At 38.1% G+C, this 23,236-nt stretch overlaps 1 protein-coding gene and 1 pseudogene across 2 annotated transcripts in view; both read right to left on the minus strand.

Annotated features, from left to right (window-relative positions):
- Positions 1–23,236, minus strand: part of TENM4 (teneurin transmembrane protein 4) — a 2,813,748-nt gene that overhangs the window by 2,657,332 nt on the left and 133,180 nt on the right. The window lies entirely within an intron of this gene.
- LOC140615069 (ras-like protein family member 12 pseudogene) lies at positions 585–10,632 on the minus strand (annotated as a pseudogene).

A 23,236-nucleotide genomic window follows, 5' to 3' on the forward strand; every position in this document is an offset into this window, starting at 1 on the left:
GAGAGGCAGAGACACAGGCAGAGGGAGAAGCAGGCTCCATGCACCGGGAGCCCGACGTGGGATTCGATCCCGGGTCTCCAGGATCGCGCCCTGGGCCAAAGGCAGGCGCCAAACCGCTGCGCCACCCAGGGATCCCTAAAACAGTATTAATAAATATTTCTAAATCACTATAAAGATTAAATTAGAATTAAACTGTGTGCATCCTAGAATTATATTTATCTTAGTCACTACCCATAATCTAGATCCTGGTGCTGTACTCCACATATAGTAAATGCTCAATACATATATGTCTGGTGTGATTTAACAAATAGGTTCATTTAATGAACCTTTTTATGCCTAAACCAGCTTGGATTGAATTTCTGTTGCTGGCAACCAAAATAACAGCAAAACTGCTTCAACTCAGGAAACTGATAAGCACTTTTTCTCAGAATACTGACTGTTGGCTTTATCACCCCCTTTGCCTTGCTCATAAATTTTACCTTAACCTCAACGCCAATTCCATATCTAGCTTTAAATAACTTTCCCATTTTCAATGTCCATGTAAAAGGTTATCTGCTATAGTAAACTTTTTTCTTTCCATCATCTTAATGTGATTTCCTTCTCTTTTGAATCTCTAAGTCCTCCTTATATTCTACTTTGTACTGCAGCTAAACTGTGTGTCCCTGTACAGTAAATCAATATCTTTTGCTTCTCCCAGTTCTCCACCAAGAGATGTCATGAATTACCACTAGACTCTGTACAGAGTCCTGTTATTATACAGTCTATATAATACTGTAGTTGTGTCTTTGCTTGCTTATAGATTATTTCATTATTCTAATCAATTTATTTATCCCACTACTATAGCCTTGCCTGTGAATGGATGTTTAGAGATGGAAATTATCGTAGGAGACTAGAATATTTTCCAGAACGAGTACTGATGTTGTTTATCTCTATAATCCTCAAAAAAAAAAACAGAAAACAAAACAAAACAAAAAACCCACAACAAAAAGCAATCACTATGGCAGAAATTGCTATTTGGATTCCAATATCTTTTCTCCCTTCCACAGTGATAGGAAATAAATTTTCAGCAGTACAAAAGTCTGGCCAGACTAAAACTACATTTCTCAGCCTCCATTGTGAAGTAAGGCCATGTGATTGAGTTTTGTCCATCGGATTGGCAAAATTGTCCTTTTGTAGTTCCCAAGAAGTTCCTTAAAAGACATCTTCATGTACTTTTTTATCCCTTGTTATTTACCCCTCCCTAATCCTGCTGTCTGAATGTGATGGCTGGAGACCCAGCTGTCATTGTAAGCCCATGAAACAAGCCTCTGGCAGAGTAGCAAACACAACAGAGCTGTGGTTCCTTCTTCAAGCAGAGCTCCTATATCATCCTGTACTGTCTATACAAAGTATCCATGCTGTGAAAGATGAATCGATAACTTTTTTTTTTCTTAAGTCACTATTATCCTCATAACTCATAAACTCATAGCAGGTGCTCAAAATTTTCTTCCTAAATTATCATCAGAGATAGTTCTTTTCCATATGTTCTTTTCATATTTCCTGGAAAAGTTCAGGGATAAAATGAAGATCTGGATTACCAACAGTCCTTTAGAAGAATGTAGCCAGGGAACACACCCAAGAAATAATTAAAACCATGGTATTAATCAAAAGAAAATGTATTTTCCACTATGAGATCAGTAGTATGCTATGGAGACAGAGAACAAAAAGTGAACTCACTTTACCCCCCAGGAGTACATAGGCTACTGGGGTCTAAAGATACAGAGAGAAACAAAATCATCTCTGAGACTGTTAGCCAATGGGATTCAGACTAAACACACTTGGAATCAGAGAGGGAAAACAAAATGTGGGTATTTTATTTTATTTTGTTTTGTTTTAATACCTATTCCCTATCACTTATTTAAGTCATCCTCCCCACCCACCTTCCTCTGGTAGCCATCAGTTTGTTTTCTATAGTTAAGAATCTGTTTCTTGGTTTTCCCTCTCTTTTTTCCCCTTTGCTCCTTTGTTTTGTTTCTTCAATTCCACATACGAATGAAATGGTGTGACATTTGCCTTTCTCTGACTGACTTATTTTGCTTAGTATAATACTCTAGCTCCATCCACATCATTGCAAAAGGCAAGATATTATTCTTTTTTTATGGCTAAGTAATATTACTCTGTGTGTGTGTGTGTGTGTGTGTGTGTGTGTGCCACTTCTTTATCCATTCATCAATTAATGGACATTTGCACTATTTCCACAATTTAACTATTGTTCATAATGTGGCTATAGACATCAGGGTACATGTATCCTTTTGAATTAGTATTTCTGTATTTTGGGGTAAATATATATCAGTGTGATTATTGGATCACAGGGTAGTTCTATTTTTAACTTTTTGAGGAATCTCCATAGTGTTTTACAGAGTGGCCAAACGGGTTTGATTCCCACAAACAGTGCAAAAGGGTTCCTCTTTATTCATATCCTCAGCAACACCTGTTGTTTCTTTGTTGATTTTAGTCTTTCTGAGAGATGTGAAGTGACATTTCATGTCACTGTATGCCTTCTTTGGATAAGTGTCTATTTATGTCCTCTTCCCATTTTTTAAATTGGATTATTCATTTCATGAATGCTGAGTTTTTTAAGTTCTTTATATATTTTTAATAATAACCCTTTATCAAATATGTCATTTGTAAATATCTTCTCCCATTCAGAAAATTGCATTTTAGTTTTGCTAATTATTTCCTTTGCTGTGCAGACACTTTTTATTTTGATGTAGTCCCCATAGTTTATTTTTGCTTTTGTTTCCCTTTCCTCAGGAGACATATCTAGCAAAAGTTGTTAGGGCTAATGTCAAAGAAGTTACAGCTTGTAATCCCTTCAAGGATTTTTGTAGGTTAGGTCACTTATTTAGGCCTTTTATCCATTTTGAGTTTATTTTTGTGTATGTTTAAGAAAATGGTCCAGTTTCATTCTTTTGCACGTTGCTGTCCACTTTTCCCAATACCATTTGTTGAAGAGACTGTGCTTTTCCCATTAGATATTCTCTCCTACTCTGTCAAAGATTAAATAACCATATAGTTGTGGGTTCATTTCAGGGTTTCATATTTTGTTCCATTGTTCTATGTGCCTATTTTGAGTCAAAATCATACTGTTTTGATCACTATAGCCTTGTAATATAACTTGAAGTCTGGAATTGTGATGTCTCCAGCTTTTTCTTCTTCAAGATTGTTTTAGTTACTTGGAGTCTTTTGTGATTCCATGCAAATTTTAGGATTGTTTGTTCTAGCTCTGTGACAAAACGCTATTGGTATTTGGATAGGGATTGCACTGAATATGTATATTGTTTTGGTTAGTATAGACATTTTCACAATATTTGTTCTTCAGATCTATGATCCATTTGTTCTTCAGATCATCTACAATTTCTTTAATCATGTCATCTGGAAATAGTGAAAGTTTTACTTCTTTCCTACTGATTTGGAGGTCTTATTGCTCTGGCTAGGACTGCCAGTACTATGTAGAATGAAAGTGGTGAAAGTTGACATATCTGTCTTATTCCTGACTGTAGAGGAAAAGCTCCCCATTTTTCTTCATTTGGTATGATATTAGCTGTGGGCTTTTCATAAATGGGCTTTCATTATGTTGAAGTATGTTCCCTTTAAACCTACTCTGTTGGGAGCTTTTATCATGAATGGCTGCTGTACTTTGTCAAGTGCTTTTTCTGCATATATTGAAAGGATTGTATTGTTCTTATCTTTTCTTTTATTAATGTGATGATTGATTTGTGAATACTGAACCACCCTTGCAGCCCCAAGAATAGCTCCCATTTGATCATGGGGAATGATTTTTTTAATGTATTGTTGGATTCAGTTTGCCTATATTTTGTTGACGATTTTTACACCTATGTTCATCAGGGATTTTGGCCCATGGTTCTCTCTCTCTCTCTCTCTCTCTGTCTGTGTGTCTTTATGTGGGTTTGGTATCAGGGTAGTGCTGGCCTCATAGGATGAATTTGGAAGTTTTCCTTCCCTTCAATTTTTGGGATAGTTTGAGAAGAATAGGTATTAACTCTTCCTTAAATGTTTAGTAGAATTTGCCTGTGAAGTCATCCAGTCCTAGACTTTTGTTTGTTGGGAGTTGTTTTTTTTTTTTTTAATTACTAATTCAATTTTGTTGCTGCTAATTGGTCTGTTCAGATTTCCTATTTCTTTCTGTTTCAGTTTTGGTAATTTATATGTTTCTAAGAATTTATCCATTTCTTCCTGGTTGTCCAACTTGTTGGCATATAGTTTCATAATATTCTCTTATAATTATTTGTATTTCTATGATGCTGGTTGTTATTCCTCCTCTTTCATTTGTGATTTCATTTATTTGGGTGCTTTCTCTTTTCTTTTTGATAAGTTTGGCTAGAGGTTTATAAATTGTGTTTTTCAAAGAATTAGCTCCTGGCTTCATAAATCTGTTCTGTTTTTTTAGTTTTTATATCACTTATTTCTGCTCTCATCTAGTCTTTATTATTTCCTTCCTTCTGCTGGCTTTAGGTTTCAATTGTTGTTCTTTTTCAAGCACTTTTAAGGTTACGTTGTTTAGTTGAGACTTTTCTTGCTTCTTGAGGTAGGCCTGTATTACTCTATACTTCCCTCTTGGGACTGCTTTCGCAGCATCTCAAACTTTTTTTAAGATTTTATTTACTTATTCATGGAAGACACAGAGAAAGAGGCAGAGACACAAGCAGAGGGAGAAGCAGGCTCCCCGCAAGGAGCCTGACGCAGGACTCGATCCTGAGTGTCCAGGATCACATCCTGGGCCAAAGGTGGTGCTAAACTGCTGAGCCACCCAGGCTGCCAGCATCTCAAACATTTTGGACTGTTGTTTTCATTTTCATTTGTTTCCATGTATTTTTTTTATTACTATTTCTTCTTTGATTTCCTGATTGACCCATTCATTGCTTAGTAGCATGTTATTTAGCCTTCATATATTTCTGGTCTTTCCAGATTTTTTTCTTGTGGTTGACTTCTAGTTTCTCAGTGCTAGAAGAGGTCAGAAAAGGTCCATGATGTAATTTCAATCTTTTGTATTTGGTAAGGCCTGTTTTGTGGCCTAGTATGTGATCTATTATAGAGACTGTTCCATGTGCACTTGAAAAGCCTGTGTATTCTGTTGCTTTAGGATAGAATGTTCTAAATATATCTTTTAAGTCCATCTGGTCCAGTGTGCCATTCAAAGCCATTGGTTCCTGTTTATTTTCTGTAGAAGATCTATCCATTGATGTAAGTAGGGTGTTAAAGTCCCCTACTATTACTCTGTTATTACCAATTAGTTCCTTTATTATTTTATTATTAGTTCCTTTATTAGTTTATTATTAATTGCTTTATATATTTTGGTGCTCCCATGTTGGGGGCATAAATATTTATCATTGTTAGATCTTGTTGGATTGTCCCTTTTATTATTATACAATGCCATTCTTTGTCTATTGTTAGTCTTTGTTTTAAAAGTCTATTTTGTCTGACACAAGTATTGCTACACTGGCTTTCTTTTGACATTCATTTACATGACAAATGCTTCTTCATCACCACACTTTCAATCTGCAGGTTTTTTTTAGTCCAAAATGAGTCTCTTATAAGCAGCATATAGATGTGTCTTGTTTTTTTATCCATCCTGATACTCTGTGTCTTTTGATCAGAGCATTCAATCCATTTATATTCAAAGCAAATATTTATAGACACATATTTATTGCCTGTTTATTACTTGTTTTTTCGTTGTTTCTGGAGATTTTCTCTGATCCTTTCTTGTCTTTCTCTCTTTCATATTATGCTGATTTTCTTTCATGATATATTTTGATTTTTTTCTTTTTCTTTGCATTTTTATTAGTGGCTTTAATATGGTCTTTTCTAGTCAAGTGAAAGTTTTAGGAGGGGATCTTTGAATGAGGAAAATGCAAGATACAGCATTAAGATCACCAGCATAGGCACACATGTTGCCCCCGTCTTTACTCATATAGATACTTTTTGAGTCCTCATGGTGTTCTTTGACACATATAGAGTCACCCTTCTTATTGTACTAACACCCAGGCAGCTACCTTCAACCATCTTAATATTGTGTAGGCAACTTACTTGACATCTCTGAGGTAGATTATTCTGAGAAGTCACAGAATATAAGCAAACTTCCATATATAGGAATAAAGAAGGCATAGTTTAAGGAATATGACTAGACAGAGTTAGAAATATAGTCTAGAAAAGAGAATGGTGACACTGGCTTTATGGGATAGCAGTGTTCATGTCTTTGGAATCTACAAAGCAATTTTGGCAGATTTCTGTATAGAAAGCAAGTTTAGACTAAAAAGTCCTTCCCACTTTTTCTAATTCTTTCTTTCTCCATCATACTGCATGTGGCTTACTCTCTATCCATTTGAGAAGCAATTTTGGCTTTGTAGATTCCCCCACTCCCAACCCCAGAGAAGGCTGTTAAGTTTTTTATTTTGTCTCTAATAATTTTTAATAACTTCCTCTTGATCCCCAATGAGCTTATAATATAAGCTCAGTGCTTATAATGTAGATTTGGAAACACATATGTTATCTCTGATAAGTAAGAGTAAAACAATAATAAAAATATGTTTAAAATACAGTGGAAAAAATAAAATAAATAAAATAAAATAATAATAAAATAAAATAAAATAAAATAAAATAAAATAAAATAAAATAAAATAAAATAAAATAAAATACAGTGGAAATTTAAAAGAGAGAGAGAGAGAGAGAGAATGCCCTAAATCTAGCTGGGTAGGGAGGCGTAAGCAAGAGGAGTCAAAAACAAGTAGTTCAGTCTCAAGGCAAAAGTAGTTCATAAACTAAGAAAGCATTTGAAGAAGAAACAATACCAGAATGGATAAAGATTCTTGAAAGTGATATTTTTAAATATCAGGAAGTAATCTCAAATGGATAGAGAGTAAGCCACATGCAATATAATGGAGAAAGAAGAATTAGAAAAAGTGGGAAGGATTTTTTAGTCTGAACTTCCTCTCTATACAGAAATCTCCTTTTTTATCTATGGTCATCTGGCCCTTCTTTAGAAATTTTAGGGGCAAAAAAGGGGCACCTGTGTGGCTCAGTTAAGTGGCTGCCTTTGGCTTAGGTCATGATCTTAAGGTTCTGGGATTGAGCCTGAGTTGGGCTCCCTGCTCAGTGAGGAGTCTGCTTCTCCCACTCCTTTTCCCCCTCCCCCTTACTTGTTCCCTTACCCTCTCTCTCAAATAAATCATAATAAAAAGCTTTTTACAAAAAGAAATTTTAGGGGCGAAACACTTCATCTTGTCACTTTTTTGGAGCAGTCTGTTTTGTTTTCCTATAATTCAAATCACTATGTAACAATGATGATAATGATAGTAATAATGATATCAATTAAATATGAGTACCTACAACTTGGTAGAATATAGATGTTTGGACTTCAGTGTTAGATAAGTCTGGTTTACATCTCAGTTCGTCTGCTTAGCTATGTATTCTTTTTCTAGTTGATTAATATCTCAGAACCTATCACATCAAGTATTAAATATAAATATATATACAATGACATTTCACTTATAGTGCTATATTTGGGTTAAATGAGATTATATATAAAAATGTAGCAGATTCTCTTTTTCCACTTTTCTTCAATTGTTGATTTCTCTTTTTCCACCTTTCTTCAAGTCCCTTTGTAAAATCTTTTGACATTATCTTTCTTTTAAATTCACCCCCAGTCTGTTTTCTAATACAAAGCTGACAATATGCAAATGAGTTTTCTTTGTGCCTCTGCACAGGGCTGTAAGAGGTTTAAATAAAGCCATCTTGTCATAGCCACTGCTTTCCAGACAACTAACCCATCAAGCCTCTGGCTCAGCTGGTAGCCATGATTTTGGGTAATTGTTTTATTCACTGGCACTGTTTTTAATAGCTTGTTACATGCTACAAGGAGAATCCATCCCAATAAATTTAAATGATATACTTTATGAGAAGGCCAATAAATAGACAACAGCAAGCTAGTTCAAAATGATAATTAATATATTACTGACTCAATCACTAAAGTACAGCTTTTCATTCTAAAGACACTCTCTGGATTCTGCTTGGGAGTCCTAAGCATTTAATTAGAAACCACATAGGTTTAAAAGCATACATATCGTACAATAAAAAATGAAGAGTACTTTCAATATTAAGCTTTTTACTGCTACACTTTCTACACTTGTAGGTAGATAAGTGTTGATAGGTGTTGATAAATCATATCCAATAATCACTACAGTAGAACTTGTCTTCCTAGTGAAGACGACTTTACCTGTCAAGATTTAACTTAAACTCTGTCTCTGTCATAAAACATTCCTTGAACCCTTCTCACCTCCTGCCAGGTCAGATCTTACACTCTCTCCTTGATTACCTCCGCCGTACTCCATTTAGACCTCTCTCATAGCACCTATAATGCTATGTGGGTTTTTTTGTTTACATTTTTGTCACCTACTGCTAGCTTATGATATCCATAAGGGAAAAAGGACAGTTTTTAATTCACTTAAAAAAAATTGTGACACCTAGAACAATTCTTATATACAGTAAGTATCTATATTCACATTAATACATTTTCTTTTTTGGGGGGGGACCACTTTTTATTAAAATGCTTCTGGAAGCGGGCATTTGGAATTGCATAGTTTGTTCAAATGGCAGTGGTCCAACACAAGTGGCTTGGAACAAAAGCACGAAATCCAGAGCCAGCCTGTGGATCAGGAAGCCCAGCTAGGACTCCTCATGCGGTCTTGAGGGGTTCACAGCCTCGCTCTGACCTCTGCTTCTCCAACTACAGAATGTGGCTGAAGGCTGGGGTAGAGCTCTTGTTCTTAACTCCACGTCCTAGGATTGCCAAGAGCAGGATTCTGGGCTCAGAATCCCCTTCCACTCCTTCCTCCTACCGGAGCCCTCTCCTTTACCTGCTTATCTGCTGACGATCCTAAGAGACTTCCTTTGGGCCAGGGGCCCCGAGGTAAACAGCGTTAGAAAACTATGAAACTCCCTGTGCTAACAATGGAATTCCATTGGTGGGGGCAACCCCAAATAATTTATGTAAAAAATTGCTTTATGAACTCAAAATGCCTTAGGTTCTATCTTTCAAAAGTGGACTTAGAACACTCAGAGCCATTGTTGAAGGTACTGGGTCCTGCTAGACCAGACTCCCGGCTGGCATACTGTGTTTCTACCTACGAGCCTGGGTCAGGCTAACAGTGCCCACTGGGTGCTTGATACTGCCAGTTGCAGGTTCCCTGGAGTCCTGGGTGATGGTCACTAGAGAGAATGATTTTGTTCTACAGTTTTGATCATGAAACTTCAGGAGGCTGGATCTGAGACTCTGTAGAGAGCATCTGTAATTTAAGATGGGAAAATAAGGGGGCCTGGTGTCTCCTGGTGAAACAAAAACACTGGAGCCTCCCTACTCTGGACGACCCAGAGCCCCCAATCCTCACTGAAAGCCAAAGCACATGAAATAGCCCTTCTGGGAATTTTACTTCTCACAGCCTATCCCATAGGATTATTTAAACCAGATTTGACTTGGATAAACTGTGGGATTTATTGCCTGGGGCTTCTGGGAAGTCAGAGGACAACAGGAGGGCCAGGCTCAAGCCCCCTCCCCAAGACCCATAGCCGCTCTGCCCTTCCTGTTCACCAGGTGGTGCTAGGACCTCAGGGTGTGCCTCCTGCAGACTGATCCCGGCCTACCCTTTCTAGAGCTGGACCATGCAGAGCTGTCCACTAGAGGCCACATCTGGCCTGGCTGTCACTAGAGCAGGGAGGGGGTGATGGCACCATGATGGACACCACAATTTCTTTCCACTTCAGGCTGACCCAAGGTCTCTGGGTTGTCTCAGTAGCTATTTCCCTTCAGGGTCAGGGAATGCAGTGGTTACCATGGAAACCAAGGCCTGGAGTGAGCAAGAGCAGCATTCCTGCCTGTCCTTCTGGCTCACACTGTGAACTGGGTTTGGTGCCAGAAAGGGGTCAGCTGCCCACCAGAGGGCAAGGGCTATCGTTCTGTTCAAGGGAAGGCCACTGGGAGAGGCCAGCCCCTGTCCTGCAGCCCCACCCAGCTGCTCCAGCTGGCCAGACCATGCTGAGTGGTGAGTGGAGCCTGGTGGGGCAGCTCCCTCTCCTCGCAGATGAAGGGGGTCTGGGGCAGAGAATTCTCCAGCTCCCGCTGTGCCTCCCGCACCGCCTCGTGGAAGACATGCTGCATGTGCTCAAAGTCCAGGCAGGCAGAGACCTCGAAAAACAGGCCCCCGAACTTGCCTGCCAAGGCCATGCCCTCAGCCTTGGTGACCTGCCTGTACTGGGCCATGTCCAGCTTGTTGCCCAGCAGCAGGGCAGGGGAGCTGCGCTGTGTCTCCTTGGCATGCAAAGCAAGCAGGTCCAGGTAGCTGCTGCTGTCCTCGAAACGCTGGCGGCTGTCCATGCTGTACACCACCAGGAAGTCCTGGGCCCAGTTCAGGCAGCCTCACAGTTCCTGGGGGTGTCCGGGTCTGCAGCATCCATGACCCTCAGGTGGACAGGCTGGTGGTCCACTGTCTCCTCCGAGCTGTAGGTGTCCTCCAAGTTGGGGTCATATTCGCTGATAAGCCTCTTGGTCAGAAGCTTCATGGTGAGAGCGGACTTGCCCGCCCCGCGGCCCCCAAGATGGCCAGACTGACCTCGAGCGGAGCTCTGCGGCCCGCGGCCCATGCGGTCCCCAACACCGAGCGACACAGCTGACAGGGACACGGTCCCGGTGGAGGGCCCCGAGCAGAGCGCCTGCCCGTTGGGACCCTGCAGGGCGAGAGGCGGCTCTGGCCGTCGGTGTCCCCCCGGGCCAGCGTCCAGCACAGGCGGGCTGCCACATTAATACATTGTCATCTTTTCAAGTTAACAGGAATTATTGCTGATGCCTGTCCTATTATGAAATATTGCTCAAGGGTAAGGTTGCCAAATTAATATAAAATGTGTGATATAATATAACATATCTAAGAGAGTCAAACTTGAATGTCAGATAAACAAAGCATAACCGTTCAGCAAAAAGCTATCCTAAAATTTACATTCAAATTTAATTGGGCATTCTGTATTTTTATTTGAAAAAAATGGTGATCCTATCTAGAGGCAGAGAAAACCTGTATGATATGAGAGAAAAGTTTTAGATAACCTTTGGTGACATATTTAACTCAATTTCACCACAGAGGTGAAATTCATGGAGGATTTCCTAAATCCCTCTGCAATGGAAGGGAATGCTAAAGATACCTTTGCTTGACCCAAATAATCTATGCCAGTGCACTCCTTTTAAGGAGCTATAAGAATTGAGAAACAATCTCTAACCCGATTGATTTAATACAACATCAGTACAGTACTCTTATTCCAAATTTGAGCAAATAGACAAGCGAGAAGGTGCAAACTAGGTAAATTTCTCTTTCTTCCATGGATCTAAATGACAAGTTTCTGTCTGTTCTACCATCAACCATCTTTCTGCACATCCGTGTCTCTTTTACTACAATTACTAGAAATTTTTGCAAATATTCAAATAAGTGCACAAAATACTAAAAAATTAACTTTATAACAACTATGTAGTTGTTATTAATAATAATTACCTTTCTCGATGTGGTTTATGTATACAATGGAATATTACTCAGCCATTAGAAATGACAAATACGGGATCCCTGGGTGGTGCAGTGGTTTGGCGCCTGCCTTTGGCCCAGGGCGCGATCCTGGAGACCCGGGATCGAATCCCACGTAAGGCTCCGGGTGCATGGAGCCTGCTTCTCCCTCTGCCTGTGTCTCTGCCTCTCTCTCTCTCTGTGAGACTATCATAAATAAATAAAAAAGTTAAAAAGAAAAAAAAAAGAAATGACAAATACCCACCATTTGCTTCGACGTGGATGGAACTGGAGGGTATTATGCTGAGTGAAATAAGTCAATCAGAGAAGGACAAACATTATATGGTCTCATTCATTTGGGGAATATAAAAAAAATAGTGAAAGGGAATAAAGGGGAAAGGAGAAAAAATGAGTGGGAAATATCAGAAAGGGAGACAGAACATGAGAGACTCCTAACTCTGGGAAATGAACTGGGCGGGGGGTGAAAGGGGAGGTGGGCGGGGGGTGGGGGTGACTGAGGGACAGGCACTGAGGGGGGCACTTGATGGGATGAGCACTGGGTGTTATTCTATTTGTTGGCAAATTGAACACCAATAAAAAATAAATTTATATAAAAAAATAATAATGATAATTACCTTTCTCAAATTTATTTGGGAAAAGGAAGTCATCACTTCAGGAGTCAGAAACTTCTATTTTGGAGAAAAATAATGGTTTAACAAGTTTCTCATTAATATTAGGCAGAATGTTGCCTTCCTGTAACTTTTATACATTACACCTAGTTATGGTTTTTGGAGCTACACACGGTGATTAAATGTTTCTCCCCACATGGCATCCCTGCAAATAGCTCCAGATATTTACTTTCTTTATGCACATATCCTAAAGTTTACTTTTCTATAACTCAAAGAGTTCTCTTCACCTCTTTCTAATACAGGAGAATTTAGAGATACTTCCATCTGTGTTTCCGTAGTATACTGGATCCATGAGAAACAGACCCTGTCTTGGCATCATTTTATCTTCATTTATCTACCAGAGTACTTGAGATATCATGAGGCCCAATAAATATTTGTAACATAATTTAATCAGTCTCTCTTGTCTTAGACCCTTAAACGTGAAAAGAGAATTCTATGAGTTGTACAAATCATGTGATCAGTTTTAATATTCATTCATTTATCCATTCATTTAACAAATATTTTTTGAGCACTTAAACTATCTTCCAGAAAGGGTTCTGTGTCTTGCTCAATACAGTGGTAATTAAGAGAGGCAAGGCTTCTGCCTCAAAAAGATGACAATTCTTATCATTTGGACACTATGATTCTTCTAATGCAGTCAGATTTCCAGGTACTTTTTAAGTTTGCAACATACTCTTGGTCATCTGAATCCAGAACTATTTTTCACATTGACTGCTTTAATCCAGGACTTCACATTCCTTACCCCATGAATTTTGTCTGATTTGCTCATTATTGTTGTATTTTAACCAAAGTACTTAACCTGGCTTTGCATTTATGCTTATAGAATATTTTAGTTAGGAATCTCTTTCAAATCTTAGCCTGAAAAAATATGTTTAAATTTGAATACTTTAGCCATAATATTTCTATTTTTCCTTCGCAAATATTATCTTTGCCCTCTATGTCCTTCCATTAAACTGAAAAGTAAAAAAAAAAGTAAAACAAAACAAAACAAAGCATAGTATGTCCTCTCTTTTTATTCTCTATTTCCACGTTCTCTCTGTTCATTGAAGTTTCCAAAGACAGACTCTCCTTTTGTGTATCTCTATCTTCCCTTTACACTACAGCATCATATTATACCTGAAAGTTTAAGTCAGACAATGTGAATTCAAATTCAGGCTCAGACTCTCTCTGTGTATCAGGAGTTGTATAACCTCTATGTCTCTGTTTCATTACATGTGTAAAAGAGAGGATATTAACAGCATTAACAGAGGGTTTCATGAAGGTTCAATGGAATATGGTACAGTAAGTGCCAGCACAAGTTTCTGGTGTACAGTAGCAACTAAATATCTGCTAGGACTTTCCCTCTTCCTAAGTGCTTTCAATGTCAGCCCTCTCCACAAGGATCTGTATTTTAAATCGTTATCAGAGAGAATTTACTTATGGTGTAGTGTATTACCCAACAGATCTTCCTCGGAGTCCCCCTCCCTAATTGCTTCCCATCATAGCTGAAGTTTGTATGATTCTTGTATGAAGTTTGTATGTAGGAAACTGGAGTGAAAAGTTAATCAAGTGCAATTGCGTCTGGAACAGTCTTTCAAGAGATTTCAATTTATCCCTGTTCTTGGTATATAAGATTTTGAGTTGCATAGAATTTGGCTTGAGAGATAGCCCTGTGAGATATTGTGAATTATAAAAAGAAACCTATATGTGGCCTTGCCCTGTTTGTAGCACAGAGTTCTAAAACCTTTGGAATTTCGTAAATAATAAGACCTATACTGTCTTTTGGTATTCAGAACAAACCCTTTCACAATCACATTTAAATTGATGTTAATGAGATGACTTTTGGAAAGCACCTAAGGATGTAGGCTGGTTGCCAGGGGAACCAGCCTGTGATTTGAGGGTTAGAATTTTCAGCCCTGCGCCCTAACACTGGGGAAAGGAGAGGAGCTGAAAATTGAGTTCAATTACTAATAGCCAATGATTCAATCATTGGCTATATAAGAAGCCTCCATAAAAACATAAAAGGATGGGTTCAAAAGCTCCCTGGTGGGTAAACACCTGGAGATGCTGGGAGGGTAGCATTTCCAAAGAGGACATGGAAGCTCCATGTTCCTACCCACACACCTTATCCTATATATATATCTTCCAACTAGCTGTTCTTGAGTTTTACTCTTTTATAATAATCTGGTTATCTAGACAGTAAAATGTTTTCCTGAATTCTATGAGCCAATGGCAAATTAATTGAATGGTCGGAAACTCGGATCTATAGCCGCTTGGTCACAAGCACAGGTGACAATCTGGGCTTGTGATTAGCATCTGAAGTTGAGTAAGGCGATAGTCTTGTAGGACTGAGCCCTTAACCTGTGGGATCTGACATTATCTGCAGGACACCCAGCTGGTGCTGCAGAATTGCCTGATGTATGGAAAGTCCAGAAATCTGGTATTAGAAAGTGAAACAGTGTTATAGTAGAATATGGAGAGTAGGGTACACACAGGAGCGTGTTTTCCACTACACTCTGCCATTTTAGCTATGCATATTGGCTTAGTGTCTAAATCTTAGTTTTGTTTTTAGTTTTTTTCCTTTAAAAAAAAAGACCTGGCAACATCAACTTTGTATGATGATTTGATGGTTAAATGATATGCTACATGCAAAGCGTTTGACAGTCTTCTTGATCACAGTTAAGTGTAGAGGCTGTTTTAGGCAACAGGTTTCAGGGATGGAAACCTGAGTAAGATAAAAGGGCCTGCAGTGACCAACTGGCTGAATGCAAACAGGCTCATTCATTAGGTAGGTGACCCACCTCAAAATACCCATGAACGCTAGCTGACCAATGGGCTACGCACAACTGGGCACAGGTACCAAAATAAAGGAAAATGCTATACATTCCCACACTTGGTCTCTTCCCCTTAACTCCAGCCCTTCACCACTGCCTCCTGGCAGTCTCTCTCTTGCTATCCTGCCTGGCTCCCTTGCAGCATCTTCCATAAACCTATATCTCCTTTGTTCTGCTTCAGGTGAATTCGTTCACTACCTGCCCTTCCACCTGATCCCGTCCCCCCACAGTAAATGCTTCCTAAATGTCTGTTTCTCCCAATTTCTGTCCTCCCACTCATTTTAAGCTTTTTCTTCTTCCAAGATAAAGTCCAACTATCCCCTCCCTCTGCAAACACCACCTTGAACACCAGCACCATTTACTGCCCACACCTCATGACTGCATTTTAACAGTTTTCCTTTCTCACCTACACCCCATCTATACCTTTACTTTGGCAGTGGACTATCTGCTTTATATTTTTCTGTATTCTTACACATTAATATTCCCCATAACATAGTAAGCCAAAACTTTGGTAGAGGCAGTTAGTCAATGTTTAATAATTCTTGCTCCCCTTCAGGGTATAATCACTGGCTATTCAATCAGGGGCTACAGTCCCACCACCTCGTATGTCTAGGCAGAGTCTTGTGATCAGTTCTAGCCAGTAAGATATGAGTTGAAGTGAACATATCACTCTGGCAAAAGGAGTTAAGGAGTAAGTTTGAATTTGTTATAGTTTCTCCCTATCTCCTGGATGAACAGAGAAGGCTCCTAGTATTGACAAGAGAGTGGGTGCCTGAGTACTACCTGACTAGGAATGATGCATCAGACTGTGCTGAGTGAAAACCTTAGGTTGTCTTAAGCCACTAACAATTTAAAGGTTTTCTGTTTGTGCAGCCAGAATTACTTTTATTAATGCAGATGTCATGCATGCACTTTTCATATTATGGATACATGGTAGATGACGTCCCAGAGACATAATTTAACTTGTATTCACTCATTAATGTGAATGAAAATGTGATTCTCTCTATCCATCAGAACCTTAATTTTATGGTAGAAAGATAATCTGGTAAGTACTTCATGTTATCCTCCTGGTGAGAACTCATCAACCTAAAGTACCTGGATAATTTTCAACAAACGTGCTTTGTGTGTTCTTGTTCCAGTAAGGATAACAGTTTCTTTCCAAGTCTTTTCCTTGCACTTGACACTTCAATATAGAATTGTTGTTGACCATGGTCTGTGTCTGTGGAAGAGTGTTGAAAGGAATCAGCTGGAATAGTTTAATGAGTTTCCAAAAGGGGCCTATGCATGCACTCATTCTGAAGCAACCTTTGCCAGCCTGGCAGCTACAATATGAAAGAAGCCTAAGACTGCATCAAAATACCCAAGTTTTGATCCTGAGATTTTTACTCTCAACCTGGGGAACCTGGTGCATCACTAAGTTTCTGAGACTCAGTTTTTTCATGTGTAAAATTGGAATATGACTACCCATTAGAATTACTGAAATAATTAAATAGGGTATTTGCCTTAGCAAATAGTCTAGCAAATAGCAATTTTTCAATGCATCTTAGCACTTTTTTCCCCTTCACATGGTTATTCAGAAACAAAATGAGAAAACATAAGTATATCAGAATAATAAGCACACAGAATCCATTCACATGTTTATTCTTTTCTTCTTTGTATTGAAAAGGGGTGCAAGTACAGAGTGCAGGTACTGTGCTTTATTCAAAACATGTCTAAAATCTGGAAGAAATGTAAGTTTAGGATCATTTTCCAAATGATCAAGGGACTGCAGGAATGTTTAATAAAATCTCCTCTCCACTGAACTTCAAAATACATTATATAAAGCATAATTCTAAGTGCTTTTTCCAATAATCATCACCTTATGAGAAAATGTACTAGTATATCAAAATTTTTAAAAATATAATTATAGCTTAGGAAAATCTCATGATTAAGTCAGTGGACTAAAATTGTTTTAATTAATGAGGTTGGAATGAAGGAGAATTAAGTAATCACAGGCCTTTAACACCAGTAATTTTGTGTCTAGATCCTGCAGAGAAATTTTAAGTTAGTTCTCATGATTACACACAGTTGATTTGCTTTTTATCTATGCTACCACTATGCTGAGAAATATTTAGAAGAAGCTGTCATGGCCAAGACTATTATTCTAATATATTAGACCCCATAAACATGAATAGCTCGCAGTTACTATTAATTATGCATTGATTTCACAGAGATTGTCAAAATTTTCATGGTGAGAAAGCTTTTTTCTCAAAACCACTAAAGAATCACATTTTCGCATGACTTTCTTTTTCTTCCTGAAGAGAAAAAAAAAAAAAAAAAAAAGACATTGATACTAGAAACAAGCGAGGCTTTTGTCATTGGAGTTATTTTCCTTGTGCAAAGTATTCTCTTTAAATGTAGAAAAAATTATTTTCCCCCAAATTTCCATTAGATTGATCAAGACAATTTCTTTTTTGAAATAAGAACAAAATAGTACAAATAATTGCATGCATTTTAAATCCACTGACAAAAAATAGTATGTTTCCTGGAACACAATTAATAAGGATAATCAGTTAAGATAAGTAAATAATATATCCTTATGAAAGCATTACAAATACTGAATAAATTTCATTTCATAAAACCTGAAAGAGCTTATCTTGTCTCTGGATTATATGCAAGGAGTAATACCATCACAAGTTCTTGGCTGGTTTTATTGTCCTAAAGGGAAAAGAAAGAAAGACAGGAAAAGAAAAGAAGAAAGAAAAACTAAAATTTTCAGTGTCCTCATTAATTTCTCAGTGTCCTCAACTATGCAATGGGATTATACCTCAAAGTCACACTGTTTTGAGCAACAAATGAAGCAGTGTTTTCTTTTAAAATTTAACATGAGAGGCACATAGAATTTGCTATTATCACCATCATCATATAGTTAATATGTAGTCAAATCTTAGACTCAATATTTTAAAATTATAGACTCAAGATTCTCTTTGGTAACCTCCTACAGAAATGGCATCTACAGAATTATTATTAAGTAATTTCCTTTCTGAACAGGTATGTGCTAATCATACTCCCAAAAGACATTTGCAATCTAGTCTTTAAAAATAAAATAGCTCATAAATCAGTAAGGGAAAATAAATGATAACAAGCATAACAAGGTGTCTTATTCTTTATAAAGTGGCCTCACTTATATTTCACTTGATTCTAACAACCACCATGCAAAATCATTACTACCAAGCCTACTTTATTGATGGAGAATTAAAGATAATTGACTAGTTCTGATACACAGAGATAACAGATGGCATTGCCGAGCATTTACCTTGAGTTGCCTGACTCCAAAACTCTGAATTCCACTTGTGAACACCACTGAAGAAGTATGAAAGGGTCCTAATCACTGCCAAGTTCTTGAAATGCCCTGTTTTACAAATGTCTTAAATCTGGACCATGCAGAGTAGAGAAATAGACATCTGGCAGACTGACTCTTCTCCGTAAAGTGCTCCAGAGTATGCTTAGTCAGGTATGGCAATACTAAGATAATGTGGTAGGGAGTCCTACGCGATCATCTCCTAGCTATTTACAAGGCCTAATTTAACCATTCATCCAGCAAAGATGTGAGAACCCTACAAGTTAGGGTCTAGAGAATATAACTTTAAAAACAAACTATTCCTACCTTTAAAATACTTGCAACCTTATGAAGAATCCAGACAAATACCCTGAACAATTGAATTTGATCACGAAGTTCAAGAGACTGAAAATGCAGACAAGGCCAATAGCCTGACTGCTCTTAAATTGACAACCAAATAGACACCGGATTGGGGTAAAGCCTGAGGGCCCAATGTAGTTATAACACATACGACTGACTACCCAAGGCTACTAGGATGGCAGGTTGCTAAATGGAAGTGCAGAAGTGTGTTAGTACAGAAACCAGAATGTTTTCTAGGAAAGATTTTGACCTTACCAAAAGAGACATTCAAATAAAAACAGCAGAATAAAATATTAATCTCACATGCATTCACAAGCATGCACAAACAAGCACACATCTCTAACCTTACTAAGGTGAACAGTTTACATCTTAAAAAATATCCAGAGGCACGAACATGTAAAATACTTAGCAAGCAAAGAAAAAAAAAAAAAAAACTGAAAAATGAACTGATTGTTTTACGAAACCAAAATACACCTCCAGTTTTATATACGTCTTCAAAACATACATAGGCAAAACACACAAAAGATGTGAAAATACAAAGCCAAAAGAAAGTGATGTTTCTTAAACAGACTCCCCTATTTTCTTTAAATATTTTATTTATTTATTTGAGAGAGAGTATACACATTCAAGGGAAGGGGCAGAGGAAGAGAGAGAGGCAGACTCTCTGCTGAACAGAGAGCCCCACACAGGGGCTGGATCCCAAGACCCTGAGATCATGACCTGAGCTGAAGGCAGCCACTTAACCAACTGAGCCACCCAGGCAACCAAAAAATAATTCCTTATTAAGTGACAGCTTTGACAGGCTATTATTCAACTGATTTATATGTTAAGTACCTCTAACATACAAAAAGATTAAACGATACTCCAAAAGTTACAGTCTTAAACTGTGACTTTTAGTCATGCCACATATTACATGGTAGGAACTGTGTTACCTGCCCTAAAGGTTTTATTAAAGAAAAACATACTAAATGCACATTCATTCATTCAATGAATTAATCAATACTTATTAAGCAGCTCCTTATGTGCCATTCACTCAAATGAAACACTGGAGATACAATATATCTGGCCTTAGTCTAGTGAGGGGAGGCAGATATTAATCAAAGAATCATACATATAAATAAAAAGATTAAATATGTTATTACAAAAACATGTTACATTGTACTCTGCATTGTGTGATAATTCTAAAAATTAGAACAGGCTCTTCCAAGGAACTGTTAAGTGAGCTGCGATTGAAGAAAAGTTGGTTTCAGTTGATTAGAAGGTTGGGAAGATGACTTACTAAACCAGCAGAAGCACATTCACATTCAAAGGAGTTAGAAAATGCAGTGTGTGCCCAACGCCTGGGTAGTATCAAGGAGCATGATGTGTGACAAGGCTGAAGGGATGGACAGGGGAAGGTAGATCATGCAGGGTGTTTCAAGTCAAGTTAAGAATTTGCTCTTTCTTCCTAAGAGAAATCAGAAGCTTAAAAGTTTAATGTAAAGGAAATAATATAACCAGATATGCTTTGCAAAAAAGATCATCCTAGATGCTGAGGGCAGGAGAGAGTGGATATAGTTGATCAGACAAGTTGTGGGAGCTTACATTAAGATGATGACAGTGATGACAAAGAGAAATGGCTAGACTAAAGAGATATTTTGAAACTAAATTCTATGAGCCATAATTGACAGATATCACCTAAAGGGGTGAGAGACAAAGATTTTTCAAATGTGACTGAATTCTTAGAATGTAAAAGAAAAAGATAATCATGACATTCTTGGAAAATAATCAGATGGGGAGTCAGGGCAGGGTTGGATAGAGTGATTCTGAGTGTTAATTAAGCCATTTGAATTTGAGGGTTTGAGACTTACAAGTAAATATGTTCAGTACATAGACAGATACAGGGGCTCCACATTCAGAGACACCTCAGATGTCTAGATGTGTGCATTAGATGGGGACAAACCTTAGTCATATTATAGATTATGTGCTAGCTTTGGCCTCAGTTATATTGTGTCCCTCATGTTCAAGTTCTGCTACCTCATTTGTGAGATCCAGCACGAAATGTGCAGGCAGACCCCTGCTAGAGGGTAGGCAAGTTTATCTCTCCTTCCCACGAGTCCACCACTTTAACCCAGGGTACCTAAAACCTCTCTCTGCTTCAATGTGCTCAGAATCCAGGTAAGGGGAGTGGCTATAAGGGCCATGGTGAAATCCTGCTGAATGTGCAATGGCACTGTTACAAAGTTCAGGAGTGCCTGCCATCTTGCCTAGCCCAAGAAAAAGCAGGGTGTAAAAAAATAAATTAATTAACTAATTAAAAAAAAAAAAAAAAAGAAAGAAAATTCAGGGTGTGTGCCTGACTCTCAATCCTTGTATACATGGGCCCAAATCAGGGAGTGACAGTGGCACAGCAGAACATTCACCTCCTATTCATGTGATCAAATAGTCTCCCTAGGTGGAGAGGTCAGCAGTTGCTGGGCAGAGGCAGAAAGAGGAAGCAAGACTGTGACCCTGGGTTCCAGGGAGCAGAAAGCAGGCAACAGAGAAGCCCATCCCAGGAAGGTGGAGAGGAGGTGGGAGGCAGTATCACTTATGAGCCAAAGACCCAATTCCTCGGGGAAATGTTCCATTATATCACCGGGATTCACTTACAAAACACAAATACAAAGACCAAATTATTAAGAATTTCAACATTGAGTTTCACATTCCACAGGAAAGGCCCTTCTTGCTAGCCTCTGAACACTGCATTGGTCACATCCTCATGAAGCCTCATGAAGCTAACCTTGGCAATAAAGTGTTCTAAGCAGTAAGTAATAGAGAAACCAGGATTTTCTCTGAATGTGGAGTGTTTACATGTACTGTGGTTTCTGAATTATTCTTATTTGAGTTAATCAACCAAACCTCCAAAAGTTCAGTTGATCCTAATTATATTCTCTTACATTTCTAATAATTCTTCTACTAAGTCAAAGGAAGGAAATATTTTTGAGTACTTACTATTATTATAAATAAGTTCATATTAAATCATCATATCTTCCTTCTAAAGTGATAGTATCCCAAATTTAACCATTAATTCAGTGACTTTTGAGTTACCAATAAATACATATTGAGTATCTACTAAATTTTGGACACTGTGGCAGTAGTCTACACTGTGGCAGTAGTCTGTTCTTGCAATGCACTGGTTACATAATTTCACTGAATCCTCACAATCACTCTGCAAAATCAGTATTTTTATCTCCATTTTTTTTTAGATGATAGCATTTGATGACTATAAAGATTAAATTACTTGTTCCTGTTTTCACAACATCCAAGTATCAGAGGTATAACTTGAACTTGGATCTCTATGACTCTCACCTAAAAGTTTTCTTTCTTAGGTAATGCCATTTTTCTTTTTAAAAAAACAGTACACAAAAAAATCCTGCTGTTCAGTCATTATGGGTACTTCCCCAACACATTCTCTTTAATTCTAATCTAGAGTAGTTTTCAATTTTGAGCAATCCTTCCAAGTGTGTTCATGTTAGCAGTTTTGATACATCTCATTGTCGTGATGGACAGTAAGAACAGGGGGATGTGGGGCTTCCACCATGTTTGGCTTCTTTATACACCTCTCTAACCAAAGTGGTCACATCAGTGGCTTTCAGTTACTTGTATTTTTTGTTTTTATCATACTCATCTCTCAATCTGAATTAACTGCTCCTTTTGCTAATATGATTTATTTATTTATGTAGACTATTTTACTTTTAAATCTGTGCTGGCGAATGTCTTCAATACTTCCCTCACACTAGAATACAAGGAAAAGTAGGAGAGTTGTGCAAGAAAAGGGGGTATTTACTGAGTAATCACCATGCAAAGGTCTTTCCGTTCTTACTTCACTTAATCTTCACAACCACTCTATAAACTGGGTGTTATTAATCCCATTTTCTCTGAAGAAACTTAGAGAAAATATGATATAATCAAATAATATCTATTTTGGTCAACACATAACAGGTATCTACTTTTGTCAAGTAAGTCAGTGAACTTAAGGGCAATTTATAAAAGAGATACAGCCTATGAGCAAGAAATCAGGCCCCAAATTCAAAGCTCTTCAGTATCAAAACACATGCTCCTTCCGAAACAGAAGGGTTTTTTCAATTTTTACCATTACATAGCATGTTGGCATACACACAATAGACATGCTATAAAGTGTTAACTTAATGATTATTGCCCTGACTCTGATTATTAAACAAAGAACACTTTCTTGATTTTTCAGAGGGTGAGTTCAGACTGAACTAGGACCGAAAAACTAATTGAACAGGCATTCTAACATGGAGAAAATGCCAGCTGCCATTGTCCCTGGATGTCACTAGCTTCAGCACATTGCTAATGAGAGCTCTGTCATCTGTTTGATGACTATGTGCTCCCCTCAGTTTATGCACTTCTGTGGCCAGAGACTGTACCCCTAACACCAGCCAGCTGTCTCTGCAATTTATTCTGCTGATGATTAGGGAG

Source organism: Canis lupus, chromosome 23, assembly GCF_048164855.1.
Source record: "Canis lupus baileyi chromosome 23, mCanLup2.hap1, whole genome shotgun sequence".
NCBI classification, from domain to species: domain Eukaryota; kingdom Metazoa; phylum Chordata; class Mammalia; order Carnivora; family Canidae; genus Canis; species Canis lupus.